Raw genomic sequence first — 21,662 nt, forward strand, 5'->3', positions numbered from 1 at the left:
GAATAAACTAATTCGCGCGTTTACACTATATTTATATGAACATCCCCACCACATGAGCCACACCCTATTCACCCCTCCCCCTACCCGCCTACCGCCCAACACACGAACAACGTGGGAAAAACAACCATCTGATATAAAAATATCCTAACTGCATTTTGTATGATTTGAAACTACATCCATTCTTTTTAAAAAAAGTCAACAACGTTCTAAACCCGAATTCGTTAAACACTCTCCTCACCATTTGCAACATAATCCGATAGTAGATAAATCTATTACCACATCATGTCGCGGGCCTTGGAACCACTGCATTCGATAAACGTAACTAAATATCGTTCTTTTTCTTGTTTTCTTTAAAAGAAAACATTTTTAAAGAAAACAATAGTTAGTTACAGTTTTTTATTGAATGGGGGTTTAAAGTGTTTTTGTTTTGTGTTTTAGTGTAACTTTTTTTATGTTGTTTGTGTAATGTGTTGTAGTCCTTAAAAGGACTTTCTTTTTAAAAATCGGTTAAATTGAAAAATTCTTCTTGATGAATGACCGTTTTTTTCCTCTTCGTTGTCATTTTCATTGCGTTTGTTAGTCTTGTATAAAATAAAATAAAGAGAAGCGACATGACGGCCACGCAGATATCGATTGGTTTTAACGTAATCTTATTTTGAATTTTCATCCATGTCGTACGCGACCATCAGCGGTTGGGTATCATCGTCACAACCATCGGCAGAACAATCTACCTCATCGCGCGTCTTGAAGAAAGGTCCACAGTCCGACGCCACATTAGCGGCTACTCGTCGTTTTTCGTACGCGACATAAATGTTTACAGCGAGTACGTTGTTTTTGCGATGCGACGTATTGAGATCTTTTAACACCGACGCTGACAATTTCATATTCGACGATTGATTTAACTTGAACGCCTTTACGTTCCCGTCGTCACCGTAGAATCCGGAGAATAGAACCTCTTTACTGTCAATAAGTCCAATCGCTTTGTCACCGCAATCAAATTCGCAATAATACTTTTGACCACACGCGAAATCATCTTTGAAAATTATCCTTACGGTTAAGTTATCACCGTCTTTGTCGAAATCGTGTTCAGATAAATCGACAACGTATGCAAAACTGTGTTTTAACTTAAAACACATAGGTGGCAGACGTTGGTTCCCGACACGTACGCGTATATCTTCTTCACTAACCGGAATCATGATGATGATGTTTACACTTCGTGCGCTTCTCAAAGAATAAACTAATTCGCGCGTTTACACTATATTTATATGAACATCCCCACCACATGAGCCACACCCTATTCACCCCTCCCCCTACCCGCCTACCGCCCAACACACGAACAACGTGGGAAAAACAACCATCTGATATAAAAATATCCTAACTGCATTTTGTATGATTTGAAACTACATCCATTCTTTTTAAAAAAAGTCAACAACGTTCTAAACCCGAATTCGTTAAACACTCTCCTCACCATTTGCAACATAATCCGATAGTAGATAAATCTATTACCACATCATGTCGCGGGCCTTGGAACCACTGCATTCGATAAACGTAACTAAATATCGTTCTTTTTCTTGTTTTCTTTAAAAGAAAACATTTTTAAAGAAAACAATAGTTAGTTACAGTTTTTTATTGAATGGGGGTTTAAAGTGTTTTTGTTTTGTGTTTTAGTGTAACTTTTTTTATGTTGTTTGTGTAATGTGTTGTAGTCCTTAAAAGGACTTTCTTTTTAAAAATCGGTTAAATTGAAAAATTCTTCTTGATGAATGACCGTTTTTTTCCTCTTCGTTGTCATTTTCATTGCGTTTGTTAGTCTTGTATAAAATAAAATAAAGAGAAGCGACATGACGGCCACGCAGATATCGATTGGTTTTAACGTAATCTTATTTTGAATTTTCATCCATGTCGTACGCGACCATCAGCGGTTGGGTATCATCGTCACAACCATCGGCAGAACAATCTACCTCATCGCGCGTCTTGAAGAAAGGTCCACAGTCCGACGCCACATTAGCGGCTACTCGTCGTTTTTCGTACGCGACATAAATGTTTACAGCGAGTACGTTGTTTTTGCGATGCGACGTATTGAGATCTTTTAACACCGACGCTGACAATTTCATATTCGACGATTGATTTAACTTGAACGCCTTTACGTTCCCGTCGTCACCGTAGAATCCGGAGAATAGAACCTCTTTACTGTCAATAAGTCCAATCGCTTTGTCACCGCAATCAAATTCGCAATAATACTTTTGACCACACGCGAAATCATCTTTGAAAATTATCCTTACGGTTAAGTTATCACCGTCTTTGTCGAAATCGTGTTCAGATAAATCGACAACGTATGCAAAACTGTGTTTTAACTTAAAACACATAGGTGCCAGACGTTGGTTCCCGACACGTACGCGTATATCTTCTTCACTAACCGGAATCATGATGATGATGTTTACACTTCGTGCGCTTCTCAAAGAATAAACTAATTCGCGCGTTTACACTATATTTATAAGAACATCCCCACCACATGAGCCACACCCTATTCACCCCTCCCCCTACCCGCCTACCACCCAACACACGAACAACGTGGGAAAAACAACTATCTGATATAAAAATATCCTAACTGCATTTTGTATGATTTGAAACTACATCCATTCTTTTTAAAAAAAGTCAACAACGTTCTAAACCCGAATTTGTTAAAAACTCTCCTCACCATTTGCAACATAATCCGATAATCCGATAATCCGATAGTAGATAAATCTATTACCACATCATGTCGCGGGCCTTGGAACCACTGCATTCAATAAACGTAACTAAATATCGTTCTTTTTCTTGTTTTCTTTAAAAGAAAACATTTTTAAAGAAAACAATAGTTAGTTACAGTTTTTTATTGAATGGGGGTTTAAAGTGTTTTTGTTTTGTGTTTTAGTGTAACTTTTTTTATGTTGTTTGTGTAATGTGTTGTAGTCCTTAAAAGGACTTTCTTTTTAAAAATCGGTTAAATTGAAAAATTCTTCTTGATGAATGACCGTTTTTTTCCTCTTCGTTGTCATTTTCATTGCGTTTGTTAGTCTTGTATAAAATAAAATAAAGAGAAGCGACATGACGGCCACGCAGATATCGATTGGTTTTAACGTAATCGTATTTTGAATTTTCATCCATGTCGTACGCGACCATCAGCGGTTGGGTATCATCGTCACAACCATCGGCAGAACAATCTACCTCATCGCGCGTCTTGAAGAAAAGTCCACAGTCCGACGCCACATTAGCGGCTACTCGTCGTTTTTCGTACGCGACATAAATGTTTACAGCGAGTACGTTGTTTTTGCGATGCGACGTATTGAGATCTTTTAACACCGACGCTGACAATTTCATATTCGACGATTGATTTAACTTGAACGCCTTTACGTTCCCGTCGTCACCGTAGAATCCGGAGAATAGAACCTCTTTACTGTCAATAAGTCCAATCGCTTTGTCACCGCAATCAAATTCGCAATAATACTTTTGACCACACGCGAAATCATCTTTGAAAATTATCCTTACGGTTAAGTTATCACCGTCTTTGTCGAAATCGTGTTCAGATAAATCGACAACGTATGCAAAACTGTGTTTTAACTTAAAACACATAGGTGGCAGACGTTGGTTCCCGACACGTACGCGTATATCTTCTTCACTAACCGGAATCATGATGATGATGTTTACACTTCGTGCGCTTCTCAAAGAATAAACTAATTCGCGCGTTTACACTATATTTATATGAACATCCCCACCACATGAGCCACACCCTATTCACCCCTCCCCCTACCCGCCTACCGCCCAACACACGAACAACGTCGGAAAAACAACCATCTGATATAAAAATATCCTAACTGCATTTTGTATGATTTGAAACTACATCCATTCTTTTAAAAAAAAGTCAACAACGTTCTAAACCCGAATTCGTTAAACACTCTCCTCACCATTTGCAACATAATCCGATAGTAGATAAATCTATTACCACATCATGTCGCGGGCCTTGGAACCACTGCATTCAATAAACGTAACTAAATATCGTTCTTTTTCTTGTTTTCTTTAAAAGAAAACATTTTTAAAGAAAACAATAGTTAGTTACAGTTTTTTATTGAATGGGGGTTTAAAGTGTTTTTGTTTTGTGTTTTAGTGTAACTTTTTTTATGTTGTTTGTGTAATGTGTTGTAGTCCTTAAAAGGACTTTCTTTTTAAAAATCGGTTAAATTGAAAAATTCTTCTTGATGAATGACCGTTTTTTTCCTCTTCGTTGTCATTTTCATTGCGTTTGTTAGTCTTGTATAAAATAAAATAAAGAGAAGCGACATGACGGCCACGCAGATATCGATTGGTTTTAACGTAATCGTATTTTGAATTTTCATCCATGTCGTACGCGACCATCAGCGGTTGGGTATCATCGTCACAACCATCGGCAGAACAATCTACCTCATCGCGCGTCTTGAAGAAAAGTCCACAGTCCGACGCCACATTAGCGGCTACTCGTCGTTTTTCGTACGCGACATAAATGTTTACAGCGAGTACGTTGTTTTTGCGATGCGACGTATTGAGATCTTTTAACACCGACGCTGACAATTTCATATTCGACGATTGATTTAACTTGAACGCCTTTACGTTCCCGTCGTCACCGTAGAATCCGGAGAATAGAACCTCTTTACTGTCAATAAGTCCAATCGCTTTGTCACCGCAATCAAATTCGCAATAATACTTTTGACCACACGCGAAATCATCTTTGAAAATTATCCTTACGGTTAAGTTATCACCGTCTTTGTCGAAATCGTGTTCAGATAAATCGACAACGTATGCAAAACTGTGTTTTAACTTAAAACACATAGGTGGCAGACGTTGGTTCCCGACACGTACGCGTATATCTTCTTCACTAACCGGAATCATGATGATGATGTTTACACTTCGTGCGCTTCTCAAAGAATAAACTAATTCGCGCGTTTACACTATATTTATATGAACATCCCCACCACATGAGCCACACCCTATTCACCCCTCCCCCTACCCGCCTACCGCCCAACACACGAACAACGTCGGAAAAACAACCATCTGATATAAAAATATCCTAACTGCATTTTGTATGATTTGAAACTACATCCATTCTTTTAAAAAAAAGTCAACAACGTTCTAAACCCGAATTCGTTAAACACTCTCCTCACCATTTGCAACATAATCCGATAGTAGATAAATCTATTACCACATCATGTCGCGGGCCTTGGAACCACTGCATTCAATAAACGTAACTAAATATCGTTCTTTTTCTTGTTTTCTTTAAAAGAAAACATTTTTAAAGAAAACAATAGTTAGTTACAGTTTTTTATTGAATGGGGGTTTAAAGTGTTTTTGTTTTGTGTTTTAGTGTAACTTTTTTTATGTTGTTTGTGTAATGTGTTGTAGTCCTTAAAAGGACTTTCTTTTTAAAAATCGGTTAAATTGAAAAATTCTTCTTGATGAATGACCGTTTTTTTCCTCTTCGTTGTCATTTTCATTGCGTTTGTTAGTCTTGTATAAAATAAAATAAAGAGAAGCGACATGACGGCCACGCAGATATCGATTGGTTTTAACGTAATCGTATTTTGAATTTTCATCCATGTCGTACGCGACCATCAGCGGTTGGGTATCATCGTCACAACCATCGGCAGAACAATCTACCTCATCGCGCGTCTTGAAGAAAAGTCCACAGTCCGACGCCACATTAGCGGCTACTCGTCGTTTTTCGTACGCGACATAAATGTTTACAGCGAGTACGTTGTTTTTGCGATGCGACGTATTGAGATCTTTTAACACCGACGCTGACAATTTCATATTCGACGATTGATTTAACTTGAACGCCTTTACGTTCCCGTCGTCACCGTAGAATCCGGAGAATAGAACCTCTTTACTGTCAATAAGTCCAATCGCTTTGTCACCGCAATCAAATTCGCAATAATACTTTTGACCACACGCGAAATCATCTTTGAAAATTATCCTTACGGTTAAGTTATCACCGTCTTTGTCGAAATCGTGTTCAGATAAATCGACAACGTATGCAAAACTGTGTTTTAACTTAAAACACATAGGTGGCAGACGTTGGTTCCCGACACGTACGCGTATATCTTCTTCACTAACCGGAATCATGATGATGATGTTTACACTTCGTGCGCTTCTCAAAGAATAAACTAATTCGCGCGTTTACACTATATTTATATGAACATCCCCACCACATGAGCCACACCCTATTCACCCCTCCCCCTACCCGCCTACCGCCCAACACACGAACAACGTCGGAAAAACAACCATCTGATATAAAAATATCCTAACTGCATTTTGTATGATTTGAAACTACATCCATTCTTTTAAAAAAAAGTCAACAACGTTCTAAACCCGAATTCGTTAAACACTCTCCTCACCATTTGCAACATAATCCGATAGTAGATAAATCTATTACCACATCATGTCGCGGGCCTTGGAACCACTGCATTCGATAAACGTAACTAAATATCGTTCTTTTTCTTGTTTTCTTTAAAAGAAAACATTTTTAAAGAAAACAATAGTTAGTTACAGTTTTTTATTGAATGGGGGTTTAAAGTGTTTTTGTTTTGTGTTTTAGTGTAACTTTTTTTATGTTGTTTGTGTAATGTGTTGTAGTCCTTAAAAGGACTTTCTTTTTAAAAATCGGTTAAATTGAAAAATTCTTCTTGATGAATGACCGTTTTTTTCCTCTTCGTTGTCATTTTCATTGCGTTTGTTAGTCTTGTATAAAATAAAATAAAGAGAAGCGACATGACGGCCACGCAGATATCGATTGGTTTTAACGTAATCGTATTTTGAATTTTCATCCATGTCGTACGCGACCATCAGCGGTTGGGTATCATCGTCACAACCATCGGCAGAACAATCTACCTCATCGCGCGTCTTGAAGAAAAGTCCACAGTCCGACGCCACATTAGCGGCTACTCGTCGTTTTTCGTACGCGACATAAATGTTTACAGCGAGTACGTTGTTTTTGCGATGCGACGTATTGAGATCTTTTAACACCGACGCTGACAATTTCATATTCGACGATTGATTTAACTTGAACGCCTTTACGTTCCCGTCGTCACCGTAGAATCCGGAGAATAGAACCTCTTTACTGTCAATAAGTCCAATCGCTTTGTCACCGCAATCAAATTCGCAATAATACTTTTGACCACACGCGAAATCATCTTTGAAAATTATCCTTACGGTTAAGTTATCACCGTCTTTGTCGAAATCGTGTTCAGATAAATCGACAACGTATGCAAAACTGTGTTTTAACTTAAAACACATAGGTGGCAGACGTTGGTTCCCGACACGTACGCGTATATCTTCTTCACTAACCGGAATCATGATGATGATGTTTACACTTCGTGCGCTTCTCAAAGAATAAACTAATTCGCGCGTTTACACTATATTTATAAGAACATCCCCACCACATGAGCCACACCCTATTCACCCCTCCCCCTACCCGCCTACCGCCCAACACACGAACAACGTGGGAAAAACAACCATCTGATATAAAAATATCCTAACTGCATTTTGTATGATTTGAAACTACATCCATTCTTTTTAAAAAAAAGTCAACAACGTTCTAAACCCGAATTCGTTAAACACTCTCCTCACCATTTGCAACATAATCCGATAGTAGATAAATCTATTACCACATCATGTCGCGGGCCTTGGAACCACTGCATTCGATAAACGTAACTAAATATCGTTCTTTTTCTTGTTTTCTTTAAAAGAAAACATTTTTAAAGAAAACAATAGTTAGTTACAGTTTTTTATTGAATGGGGGTTTAAAGTGTTTTTGTTTTGTGTTTTAGTGTAACTTTTTTTATGTTGTTTGTGTAATGTGTTGTAGTCCTTAAAAGGACTTTCTTTTTAAAAATCGGTTAAATTGAAAAATTCTTCTTGATGAATGACCGTTTTTTTCCTCTTCGTTGTCATTTTCATTGCGTTTGTTAGTCTTGTATAAAATAAAATAAAGAGAAGCGACATGACGGCCACGCAGATATCGATTGGTTTTAACGTAATCTTATTTTGAATTTTCATCCATGTCGTACGCGACCATCAGCGGTTGGGTATCATCGTCACAACCATCGGCAGAACAATCTACCTCATCGCGCGTCTTGAAGAAAGGTCCACAGTCCGACGCCACATTAGCGGCTACTCGTCGTTTTTCGTACGCGACATAAATGTTTACAGCGAGTACGTTGTTTTTGCGATGCGACGTATTGAGATCTTTTAACACCGACGCTGACAATTTCATATTCGACGATTGATTTAACTTGAACGCCTTTACGTTCCCGTCGTCACCGTAGAATCCGGAGAATAGAACCTCTTTACTGTCAATAAGTCCAATCGCTTTGTCACCGCAATCAAATTCGCAATAATACTTTTGACCACACGCGAAATCATCTTTGAAAATTATCCTTACGGTTAAGTTATCACCGTCTTTGTCGAAATCGTGTTCAGATAAATCGACAACGTATGCAAAACTGTGTTTTAACTTAAAACACATAGGTGGCAGACGTTGGTTCCCGACACGTACGCGTATATCTTCTTCACTAACCGGAATCATGATGATGATGTTTACACTTCGTGCGCTTCTCAAAGAAACGCGCGTTTACACTATATTTATAAGAACATCCCCACCACATCAGCCACACCCTATTCACCCCTCCCCCTACCCGCCTACCGCCCAACACACGAACAACGTCGGAAAAACAACCATCTGATATAAAAATATCCTAACTGCATTTTGTATGATTTGAAACTACATCCATTCTTTTAAAAAAAAGTCAACAACGTTCTAAACCCGAATTCGTTAAACACTCTCCTCACCATTTGCAACATAATCCGATAGTAGATAAATCTATTACCACATCATGTCGCGGGCCTTGGAACCACTGCATTCGTTAAACGTAACTAAATATCGTTCTTTTTCTTGTTTTCTTTAAAAGAAAACATTTTTAAAGAAAACAATAGTTAGTTACAGTTTTTTATTGAATGGGGGTTTAAAGTGTTTTTGTTTTGTGTTTTAGTGTAACTTTTTTTATGTTGTTTGTGTAATGTGTTGTAGTCCTTAAAAGGACTTTCTTTTTAAAAATCGGTTAAATTGAAAAATTCTTCTTGATGAATGACCGTTTTTTTCCTCTTCGTTGTCATTTTCATTGCGTTTGTTAGTCTTGTATAAAATAAAATAAAGAGAAGCGACATGACGGCCACGCAGATATCGATTGGTTTTAACGTAATCTTATTTTGAATTTTCATCCATGTCGTACGCGACCATCAGCGGTTGGGTATCATCGTCACAACCATCGGCAGAACAATCTACCTCATCGCGCGTCTTGAAGAAAGGTCCACAGTCCGACGCCACATTAGCGGCTACTCGTCGTTTTTCGTACGCGACATAAATGTTTACAGCGAGTACGTTGTTTTTGCGATGCGACGTATTGAGATCTTTTAACACCGACGCTGACAATTTCATATTCGACGATTGATTTAACTTGAACGCCTTTACGTTCCCGTCGTCACCGTAGAATCCGGAGAATAGAACCTCTTTACTGTCAATAAGTCCAATCGCTTTGTCACCGCAATCAAATTCGCAATAATACTTTTGACCACACGCGAAATCATCTTTGAAAATTATCCTTACGGTTAAGTTATCACCGTCTTTGTCGAAATCGTGTTCAGATAAATCGACAACGTATGCAAAACTGTGTTTTAACTTAAAACACATAGGTGCCAGACGTTGGTTCCCGACACGTACGCGTATATCTTCTTCACTAACCGGAATCATGATGATGATGTTTACACTTCGTGCGCTTCTCAAAGAATAAACTAATTCGCGCGTTTACACTATATTTATAAGAACATCCCCACCACATGAGCCACACCCTATTCATCCCTCCCCCTACCCGCCTACCACCCAACACACGAACAACGTGGGAAAAACAACTATCTGATATAAAAATATCCTAACTGCATTTTGTATGATTTGAAACTACATCCATTCTTTTTAAAAAAAGTTAACAACGTTCTAAACCCGAATTCGTTAAACACTCTCCTCACCATTTGCAACATAATCCGATAGTAGATAAATCTATTACCACATCATGTCGCGGGCCTTGGAACCACTGCATTCGATAAACGTAACTAAATATCGTTCTTTTTCTTGTTTTCTTTAAAAGAAAACATTTTTAAAGAAAACAATAGTTAGTTACAGTTTTTTATTGAATGGGGGTTTAAAGTGTTTTTGTTTTGTGTTTTAGTGTAACTTTTTTTATGTTGTTTGTGTAATGTGTTGTAGTCCTTAAAAGGACTTTCTTTTTAAAAATCGGTTAAATTGAAAAATTCTTCTTGATGAATGACCGTTTTTTTCCTCTTCGTTGTCATTTTCATTGCGTTTGTTAGTCTTGTATAAAATAAAATAAAGAGAAGCGACATGACGGCCACGCAGATATCGATTGGTTTTAACGTAATCTTATTTTGAATTTTCATCCATGTCGTACGCGACCATCAGCGGTTGGGTATCATCGTCACAACCATCGGCAGAACAATCTACCTCATCGCGCGTCTTGAAGAAAGGTCCACAGTCCGACGCCACATTAGCGGCTACTCGTCGTTTTTCGTACGCGACATAAATGTTTACAGCGAGTACGTTGTTTTTGCGATGCGACGTATTGAGATCTTTTAACACCGACGCTGACAATTTCATATTCGACGATTGATTTAACTTGAACGCCTTTACGTTCCCGTCGTCACCGTAGAATCCGGAGAATAGAACCTCTTTACTGTCAATAAGTCCAATCGCTTTGTCACCGCAATCAAATTCGCAATAATACTTTTGACCACACGCGAAATCATCTTTGAAAATTATCCTTACGGTTAAGTTATCACCGTCTTTGTCGAAATCGTGTTCAGATAAATCGACAACGTATGCAAAACTGTGTTTTAACTTAAAACACATAGGTGCCAGACGTTGGTTCCCGACACGTACGCGTATATCTTCTTCACTAACCGGAATCATGATGATGATGTTTACACTTCGTGCGCTTCTCAAAGAATAAACTAATTCGCGCGTTTACACTATATTTATAAGAACATCCCCACCACATGAGCCACACCCTATTCACCCCTCCCCCTACCCGCCTACCACCCAACACACGAACAACGTGGGAAAAACAACTATCTGATATAAAAATATCCTAACTGCATTTTGTATGATTTGAAACTACATCCATTCTTTTTAAAAAAAGTCAACAACGTTCTAAACCCGAATTCGTTAAACACTCTCCTCACCATTTGCAACATAATCCGATAGTAGATAAATCTATTACCACATCATGTCGCGGGCCTTGGAACCACTGCATTCGATAAACGTAACTAAATATCGTTCTTTTTCTTGTTTTCTTTAAAAGAAAACATTTTTAAAGAAAACAATAGTTAGTTACAGTTTTTTATTGAATGGGGGTTTAAAGTGTTTTTGTTTTGTGTTTTAGTGTAACTTTTTTTATGTTGTTTGTGTAATGTGTTGTAGTCCTTAAAAGGACTTTCTTTTTAAAAATCGGTTAAATTGAAAAATTCTTCTTGATGAATGACCGTTTTTTTCCTCTTCGTTGTCATTTTCATTGCGTTTGTTAGTCTTGTATAAAATAAAATAAAGAGAAGCGACATGACGGCCACGCAGATATCGATTGGTTTTAACGTAATCTTATTTTGAATTTTCATCCATGTCGTACGCGACCATCAGCGGTTGGGTATCATCGTCACAACCATCGGCAGAACAATCTACCTCATCGCGCGTCTTGAAGAAAGGTCCACAGTCCGACGCCACATTAGCGGCTACTCGTCGTTTTTCGTACGCGACATAAATGTTTACAGCGAGTACGTTGTTTTTGCGATGCGACGTATTGAGATCTTTTAACACCGACGCTGACAATTTCATATTCGACGATTGATTTAACTTGAACGCCTTTACGTTCCCGTCGTCACCGTAGAATCCGGAGAATAGAACCTCTTTACTGTCAATAAGTCCAATCGCTTTGTCACCGCAATCAAATTCGCAATAATACTTTTGACCACACGCGAAATCATCTTTGAAAATTATCCTTACGGTTAAGTTATCACCGTCTTTGTCGAAATCGTGTTCAGATAAATCGACAACGTATGCAAAACTGTGTTTTAACTTAAAACACATAGGTGCCAGACGTTGGTTCCCGACACGTACGCGTATATCTTCTTCACTAACCGGAATCATGATGATGATGTTTACACTTCGTGCGCTTCTCAAAGAATAAACTAATTCGCGCGTTTACACTATATTTATAAGAACATCCCCACCACATGAGCCACACCCTATTCACCCCTCCCCCTACCCGCCTACCACCCAACACACGAACAACGTGGGAAAAACAACTATCTGATATAAAAATATCCTAACTGCATTTTGTATGATTTGAAACTACATCCATTCTTTTAAAAAAAAGTCAACAACGTTCTAAACCCGAATTCGTTAAACACTCTCCTCACCATTTGCAACATAATCCGATAGTAGATAAATCTATTACCACATCATGTCGCGGGCCTTGGAACCACTGCATTCGATAAACGTAACTAAATATCGTTCTTTTTCTTGTTTTCTTTAAAAGAAAACATTTTTAAAGAAAACAATAGTTAGTTACAGTTTTTTATTGAATGGGGGTTTAAAGTGTTTTTGTTTTGTGTTTTAGTGTAACTTTTTTTATGTTGTTTGTGTAATGTGTTGTAGTCCTTAAAAGGACTTTCTTTTTAAAAATCGGTTAAATTGAAAAATTCTTCTTGATGAATGACCGTTTTTTTCCTCTTCGTTGTCATTTTCATTGCGTTTGTTAGTCTTGTATAAAATAAAATAAAGAGAAGCGACATGACGGCCACGCAGATATCGATTGGTTTTAACGTAATCGTATTTTGAATTTTCATCCATGTCGTACGCGACCATCAGCGGTTGGGTATCATCGTCACAACCATCGGCAGAACAATCTACCTCATCGCGCGTCTTGAAGAAAAGTCCACAGTCCGACGCCACATTAGCGGCTACTCGTCGTTTTTCGTACGCGACATAAATGTTTACAGCGAGTACGTTGTTTTTGCGATGCGACGTATTGAGATCTTTTAACACCGACGCTGACAATTTCATATTCGACGATTGATTTAACTTGAACGCCTTTACGTTCCCGTCGTCACCGTAGAATCCGGAGAATAGAACCTCTTTACTGTCAATAAGTCCAATCGCTTTGTCACCGCAATCAAATTCGCAATAATACTTTTGACCACACGCGAAATCATCATTGAAAATTATCCTTACGGTTAAGTTATCACCGTCTTTGTCGAAATCGTGTTCAGATAAATCGACAACGTATGCAAAACTGTGTTTTAACTTAAAACACATAGGTGGCAGACGTTGGTTCCCGACACGTACGCGTATATCTTCTTCACTAACCGGAATCATGATGATGATGTTTACACTTCGTGCGCTTCTCAAAGAATAAACTAATTCGCGCGTTTACACTATATTTATATGAACATCCCCACCACATGAGCCACACCCTATTCACCCCTCCCCCTACCCGCCTACCGCCCAACACACGAACAACGTGGGAAAAACCACCATCTGATATAAAAATATCCTAACTGCATTTTGTATGATTTGAAACTACATCCATTCTTTTTAAAAAAAGTCAACAACGTTCTAAACCCGAATTCGTTAAACACTCTCCTCACCATTTGCAACATAATCCGATAGTAGATAAATCTATTACCACATCATGTCGCGGGCCTTGGAACCACTGCATTCGATAAACGTAACTAAATATCGTTCTTTTTCTTGTTTTCTTTAAAAGAAAACATTTTTAAAGAAAACAATAGTTAGTTACAGTTTTTTATTGAATGGGGGTTTAAAGTGTTTTTGTTTTGTGTTTTAGTGTAACTTTTTTTATGTTGTTTGTGTAATGTGTTGTAGTCCTTAAAAGGACTTTCTTTTTAAAAATCGGTTAAATTGAAAAATTCTTCTTGATGAATGACCGTTTTTTTCCTCTTCGTTGTCATTTTCATTGCGTTTGTTAGTCTTGTATAAAATAAAATAAAGAGAAGCGACATGACGGCCACGCAGATATCGATTGGTTTTAACGTAATCTTATTTTGAATTTTCATCCATGTCGTACGCGACCATCAGCGGTTGGGTATCATCGTCACAACCATCGGCAGAACAATCTACCTCATCGCGCGTCTTGAAGAAAGGTCCACAGTCCGACGCCACATTAGCGGCTACTCGTCGTTTTTCGTACGCGACATAAATGTTTACAGCGAGTACGTTGTTTTTGCGATGCGACGTATTGAGATCTTTTAACACCGACGCTGACAATTTCATATTCGACGATTGATTTAACTTGAACGCCTTTACGTTCCCGTCGTCACCGTAGAATCCGGGGAATAGAACCTCTTTACTGTCAATAAGTCCAATCGCTTTGTCACCGCAATCAAATTCGCAATAATACTTTTGACCACACGCGAAATCATCTTTGAAAATTATCCTTACGGTTAAGTTATCACCGTCTTTGTCGAAATCGTGTTCAGATAAATCGACAACGTATGCAAAACTGTGTTTTAACTTAAAACACATAGGTGCCAGACGTTGGTTCCCGACACGTACGCGTATATCTTCTTCACTAACCGGAATCATGATGATGATGTTTACACTTCGTGCGCTTCTCAAAGAATAAACTAATTCGCGCGTTTACACTATATTTATAAGAACATCCCCACCACATGAGCCACACCCTATTCACCCCTCCCCCTACCCGCCTACCGCCCAACACACGAACAACGTTGGAAAAACAACTATCTGATATCAAAATATCCTAACTGCATTTTGTATGATTTGAAACTACATCCATTCTTTTTAAAAAAAGTCAACAACGTTCTAAACCCGAATTTGTTAAAAACTCTCCTCACCATTTGCAACATAATCCGATAATCCGATAGTAGATAAATCTATTACCACATCATGTCGCGGGCCTTGGTACCACTGCATTCAATAAACGTAACTAAATATCGTTCTTTTTCTTGTTTTCTTTAAAAGAAAACATTTTTAAAGAAAACAATAGTTAGTTACAGTTTTTTATTGAATGGGGGTTTAAAGTGTTTTTGTTTTGTGTTTTAGTGTAACTTTTTTTATGTTGTTTGTGTAATGTGTTGTAGTCCTTAAAAGGACTTTCTTTTTAAAAATCGGTTAAATTGAAAAATTCTTCTTGATGAATGACCGTTTTTTTCCTCTTCGTTGTCATTTTCATTGCGTTTGTTAGTCTTGTATAAAATAAAATAAAGAGAAGCGACATGACGGCCACGCAGATATCGATTGGTTTTAACGTAATCTTATTTTGAATTTTCATCCATGTCGTACGCGACCATCAGCGGTTGGGTATCATCGTCACAACCATCGGCATAACAATCTACCTCATCGCGCGTCTTGAAGAAAGGTCCACAGTCCGACGCCACATTAGCGGCTACTCGTCGTTTTTCGTACGCGACATAAATGTTTACAGCGAGTACGTTGTTTTTGCGATGCGACGTATTGAGATCTTTTAACACCGACGCTGACAATTTCATATTCGACGATTGATTTAACTTGAACGCCTTTACGTTCCCGTCGTCACCGTAGAATCCGGAGAATAGAACCTCTTTACTGTCAATAAGTCCAATCGCTTTGTCACCGCAATCAAATTCGCAATAATACTTTTGACCACACGCGAAATCATCTTTGAAAATTATCCTTACGGTTAAGTTATCACCGTCTTTGTCGAAATCGTGTTCAGATAAATCGACAACGTATGCAAAACTGTGTTTTAACTTAAAACACATAGGTGCCAGACGTTGGTTCCCGACACGTACGCGTATATCTTCTTCACTAACCGGAATCATGATGATGATGTTTACACTTCGTGCGCTTCTCAAAGAATAAACTAATTCGCGCGTTTACACTATATTTATAAGAACATCCCCACCACATGAGCCACACCCTATTCACCCCTCCCCCTACCCGCCTACCAACCAACACACGAACAACGTGGGAAAAACAACTATCTGATATAAAAATATCCTAACTGCATTTTGTATGATTTGAAACTACATCCATTCTTTTTAAAAAAAGTCAACAACGTTCTAAACCCGAATTTGTTAAAAACTCTCCTCACCATTTGCAACATAATCCGATAATCCGATAGTAGATAAATCTATTACCACATCATGTCGCGGGCCTTGGAACCACTGCATTCAATAAACGTAACTAAATATCGTTCTTTTTCTTGTTTTCTTTAAAAGAAAACATTTTTAAAGAAAACAATAGTTAGTTACAGTTTTTTATTGAATGGGGGTTTAAAGTGTTTTTGTTTTGTGTTTTAGTGTAACTTTTTTTATGTTGTTTGTGTAATGTGTTGTAGTCCTTAAAAGGACTTTCTTTTTAAAAATCGGTTAAATTGAAAAATTCTTCTTGATGAATGACCGTTTTTTTCCTCTTCGTTGTCATTTTCATTGCGTTTGTTAGTCTTGTATAAAATAAAATAAAGAGAAGCGACATGACGGCCACGCAGATATCGATTGGTTTTAACGTAATCGTATTTTGAATTTTCATCCATGTCGTACGCGACCATCAGCGGTTGGGTATCATCGTCACAACCATCGGCAGAACAATCTACCTCATCGCGCGTCTTGAAGAAAGGTCCACAGTCCGACGCCACATTAGCGGCTACTCGTCGTTTTTCGTACGCGACATAAATGTTTACAGCGAGTACGTTGTTTTTGCGATGCGACGTATTGAGATCTTTTAACACCGACGCTGACAATTTCATATTCGACGATTGATTTAACTTGAACGCCTTTACGTTCCCGTCGTCACCGTAGAATCCGGAGAATAGAACCTCTTTACTGTCAATAAGTCCAATCGCTCTGTCACCGCAATCAAATTCGCAATAATACTTTTGACCACACGCGAAATCATCTTTGAAAATTATCCTTACGGTTAAGTTATCACCGTCTTTGTCGAAATCGTGTTCAGATAAATCGACAACGTATGCAAAACTGTGTTTTAACTTAAAACACATAGGTGGCAGACGTTGGTTCCCGACACGTACGCGTATATCTTCTTCACTAACCGGAATCATGATGATGATGTTTACACTTCGTGCGCTTCTCAAAGAATAAACTAATTCGCGCGTTTACACTATATTTATAAGAACATCCCCACCACATGAGCCACACCCTATTCAACCCTCCCCCTACCCGCCTACCACCCAACACACGAACAACGTGGGAAAAACAACCATCTGATATAAAAATATCCTAACTGCATTTTGTATGATTTGAAACTACATCCATTCTTTTTAAAAAAAAGTCAACAACGTTCTAAACCCGAATTCGTTAAACACTCTCCTCACCATTTGCAACATAATCCGATAGTAGATAAATCTATTACCACATCATGTCGCGGGCCTTGGAACCACTGCATTCGATAAACGTAACTAAATATCGTTCTTTTTCTTGTTTTCTTTAAAAGAAAACATTTTTAAAGAAAACAATAGTTAGTTACAGTTTTTTATTGAATGGGGGTTTAAAGTGTTTTTGTTTTGTGTTTTAGTGTAACTTTTTTTATGTTGTTTGTGTAATGTGTTGTAGTCCTTAAAAGGACTTTCTTTTTAAAAATCGGTTAAATTGAAAAATTCTTCTTGATGAATGACCGTTTTTTTCCTCTTCGTTGTCATTTTCATTGCGTTTGTTAGTCTTGTATAAAATAAAATAAAGAGAAGCGACATGACGGCCACGCAGATATCGATTGGTTTTAACGTAATCTTATTTTGAATTTTCATCCATGTCGTACGCGACCATCAGCGGTTGGGTATCATCGTCACAACCATCGGCAGAACAATCTACCTCATCGCGCGTCTTGAAGAAAGGTCCACAGTCCGACGCCACATTAGCGGCTACTCGTCGTTTTTCGTACGCGACATAAATGTTTACAGCGAGTACGTTGTTTTTGCGATGCGACGTATTGAGATCTTTTAACACCGACGCTGACAATTTCATATTCGACGATTGATTTAACTTGAACGCCTTTACGTTCCCGTCGTCACCGTAGAATCCGGAGAATAGAACCTCTTTACTGTCAATAAGTCCAATCGCTTTGTCACCGCAATCAAATTCGCAATAATACTTTTGACCACACGCGAAATCATCTTTGAAAATTATCCTTACGGTTAAGTTATCACCGTCTTTGTCGAAATCGTGTTCAGATAAATCGACAACGTATGCAAAACTGTGTTTTAACTTAAAACACATAGGTGGCAGACGTTGGTTCCCGACACGTACGCGTATATCTTCTTCACTAACCGGAATCATGATGATGATGTTTACACTTCGTGCGCTTCTCAAAGAATAAACTAATTCGCGCGTTTACACTATATTTATATGAACATCCCCACCACATGAGCCACACCCTATTCACCCCTCCCCCTACCCGCCTACCGCCCAACACACGAACAACGTGGGAAAAACAACCATCTGATATAAAAATATCCTAACTGCATTTTGTATGATTTGAAACTACATCCATTCTTTTTAAAAAAAGTCAACAACGTTCTAAACCCGAATTCGTTAAACACTCTCCTCACCATTTGCAACATAATCCGATAGTAGATAAATCTATTACCACATCATGTCGCGGGCCTTGGAACCACTGCATTCGATAAACGTAACTAAATATCGTTCTTTTTCTTGTTTTCTTTAAAAGAAAACATTTTTAAAGAAACCAATAGTTAGTTACAGTTTTTTATTGAATGGGGGTTTAAAGTGTTTTTGTTTTGTGTTTTAGTGTAACTTTTTTTATGTTGTTTGTGTAATGTGTTGTAGTCCTTAAAAGGACTTTCTTTTTAAAAATCGGTTAAATTGAAAAATTCTTCTTGATGAATGACCGTTTTTTTCCTCTTCGTTGTCATTTTCATTGCGTTTGTTAGTCTTGTATAAAATAAAATAAAGAGAAGCGACATGACGGCCACGCAGATATCGATTGGTTTTAACGTAATCGTATTTTGAATTTTCATCCATGTCGTACGCGACCATCAGCGGTTGGGTATCATCGTCACAACCATCGGCAGAACAATCTACCTCATCGCGCGTCTTGAAGAAAAGTCCACAGTCCGACGCCACATTAGCGGCTACTCGTCGTTTTTCGTACGCGACATAAATGTTTACAGCGAGTACGTTGTTTTTGCGATGCGACGTATTGAGATCTTTTAACACCGACGCTGACAATTTCATATTCGACGATTGATTTAACTTGAACGCCTTTACGTTCCCGTCGTCACCGTAGAATCCGGAGAATAGAACCTCTTTACTGTCAATAAGTCCAATCGCTTTGTCACCGCAATCAAATTCGCAATAATACTTTTGACCACACGCGAAATCATCTTTGAAAATTATCCTTACGGTTAAGTTATCACCGTCTTTGTCGAAATCGTGTTCAGATAAATCGACAACGTATGCAAAACTGTGTTTTAACTTAAAACACATAGGTGGCAGACGTTGGTTCCCGACACGTACGCGTATATCTTCTTCACTAACCGGAATCATGATGATGATGTTTACACTTCGTGCGCTTCTCAAAGAATAAACTAATTCGCGCGTTTACACTATATTTATAAGAACATCCCCACCACATGAGCCACACCCTATTCACCCCTCCCCCTACCCGCCTACCGCCCAACACACGAACAACGTGGGAAAAACAACCATCTGATATAAAAATATCCTAACTGCATTTTGTATGATTTGAAACTACATCCATTCTTTTTAAAAAAAAGTCAACAACGTTCTAAACCCGAATTCGTTAAACACTCTCCTCACCATTTGCAACATAATCCGATAGTAGATAAATCTATTACCACATCATGTCGCGGGCCTTGGAACCACTGCATTCGATAAACGTAACTAAATATCGTTCTTTTTCTTGTTTTCTTTAAAAGAAAACATTTTTAAAGAAAACAATAGTTAGTTACAGTTTTTTATTGAATGGGGGTTTAAAGTGTTTTTGTTTTGTGTTTTAGTGTAACTTTTTTTATGTTGTTTGTGTAATGTGTTGTAGTCCTTAAAAGGACTTTCTTTTTAAAAATCGGTTAAATTGAAAAATTCTTCTTGATGAATGACCGTTTTTTTCCTCTTCGTTGTCATTTTCATTGCGTTTGTTAGTCTTGTATAAAATTAAATAAAGAGAAGCGACATGACGGCCACGCAGATATCGATTGGTTTTAACGTAATCTTATTTTGAATTTTCATCCATGTCGTACGCGACCATCAGCGGTTGGGTATCATCGTCACAACCATCGGCAGAACAATCTACCTCATCGCGCGTCTTGAAGAAAGGTCCACAGTCCGACGCCACATTAGCGGCTACTCGTCGTTTTTCGTACGCGACATAAATGTTTACAGCGAGTACGTTGTTTTTGCGATGCGACGTATTGAGATCTTTTAACACCGACGCTGACAATTTCATATTCGACGATTGATTTAACTTGAACGCCTTTACGTTCCCGTCGTCACCGTAGAATCCGGAGAATAGAACCTCTTTACTGTCAATAAGTCCAATCGCTTTGTCACCGCAATCAAATTCGCAATAATACTTTTGACCACACGCGAAATCATCTTTGAAAATTATCCTTACGGTTAAGTTATCACCGTCTTTGTCGAAATCGTGTTCAGATAAATCGACAACGTATGCAAAACTGTGTTTTAACTTAAAACACATAGGTGGCAGACGTTGGTTCCCGACACGTACGCGTATATCTTCTTCACTAACCGGAATCATGATGATGATGTTTACACTTCGTGCGCTTCTCAAAGAAACGCGCGTTTACACTATATTTATAAGAACATCCCCACCACATCAGCCACACCCTATTCACCCCTCCCCCTACCCGCCTACCGCCCAACACACGAACAACGTCGGAAAAACAACCATCTGATATAAAAATATCCTAACTGCATTTTGTATGATTTGAAACTACATCCATTCTTTTAAAAAAAAGTCAACAACGTTCTAAACCCGAATTCGTTAAACACTCTCCTCACCATTTGCAACATAATCCGATAGTAGATAAATCTATTACCACATCATGTCGCGGGCCTTGGAACCACTGCATTCGATAAACGTAACTAAATATCGTTCTTTTTCTTGTTTTCTTTAAAAGAAAACATTTTTAAAGAAAACAATAGTTAGTTACAGTTTTTTATTGAATGGGGGTTTAAAGTGTTTTTGTTTTGTGTTTTAGTGTAACTTTTTTTATGTTGTTTGTGTAATGTGTTGTAGTCCTTAAAAGGACTTTCTTTTTAAAAATCGGTTAAATTGAAAAATTCTTCTTGATGAATGACCGTTTTTTTCCTCTTCGTTGTCATTTTCATTGCGTTTGTTAGTCTTGTATAAAATAAAATAAAGAGAAGCGACATGACGGCCACGCAGATATCGATTGGTTTTAACGTAATCTTATTTTGAATTTTCATCCATGTCGTACGCGACCATCAGCGGTTGGGTATCATCGTCACAACCATCGGCAGAACAATCTACCTCA

The sequence above is a fragment of the Lycorma delicatula genome, chromosome 1, assembly GCF_047948215.1.
Source record: "Lycorma delicatula isolate Av1 chromosome 1, ASM4794821v1, whole genome shotgun sequence".
Classification (NCBI taxonomy): Eukaryota; Metazoa; Arthropoda; class Insecta; order Hemiptera; family Fulgoridae; genus Lycorma; species Lycorma delicatula.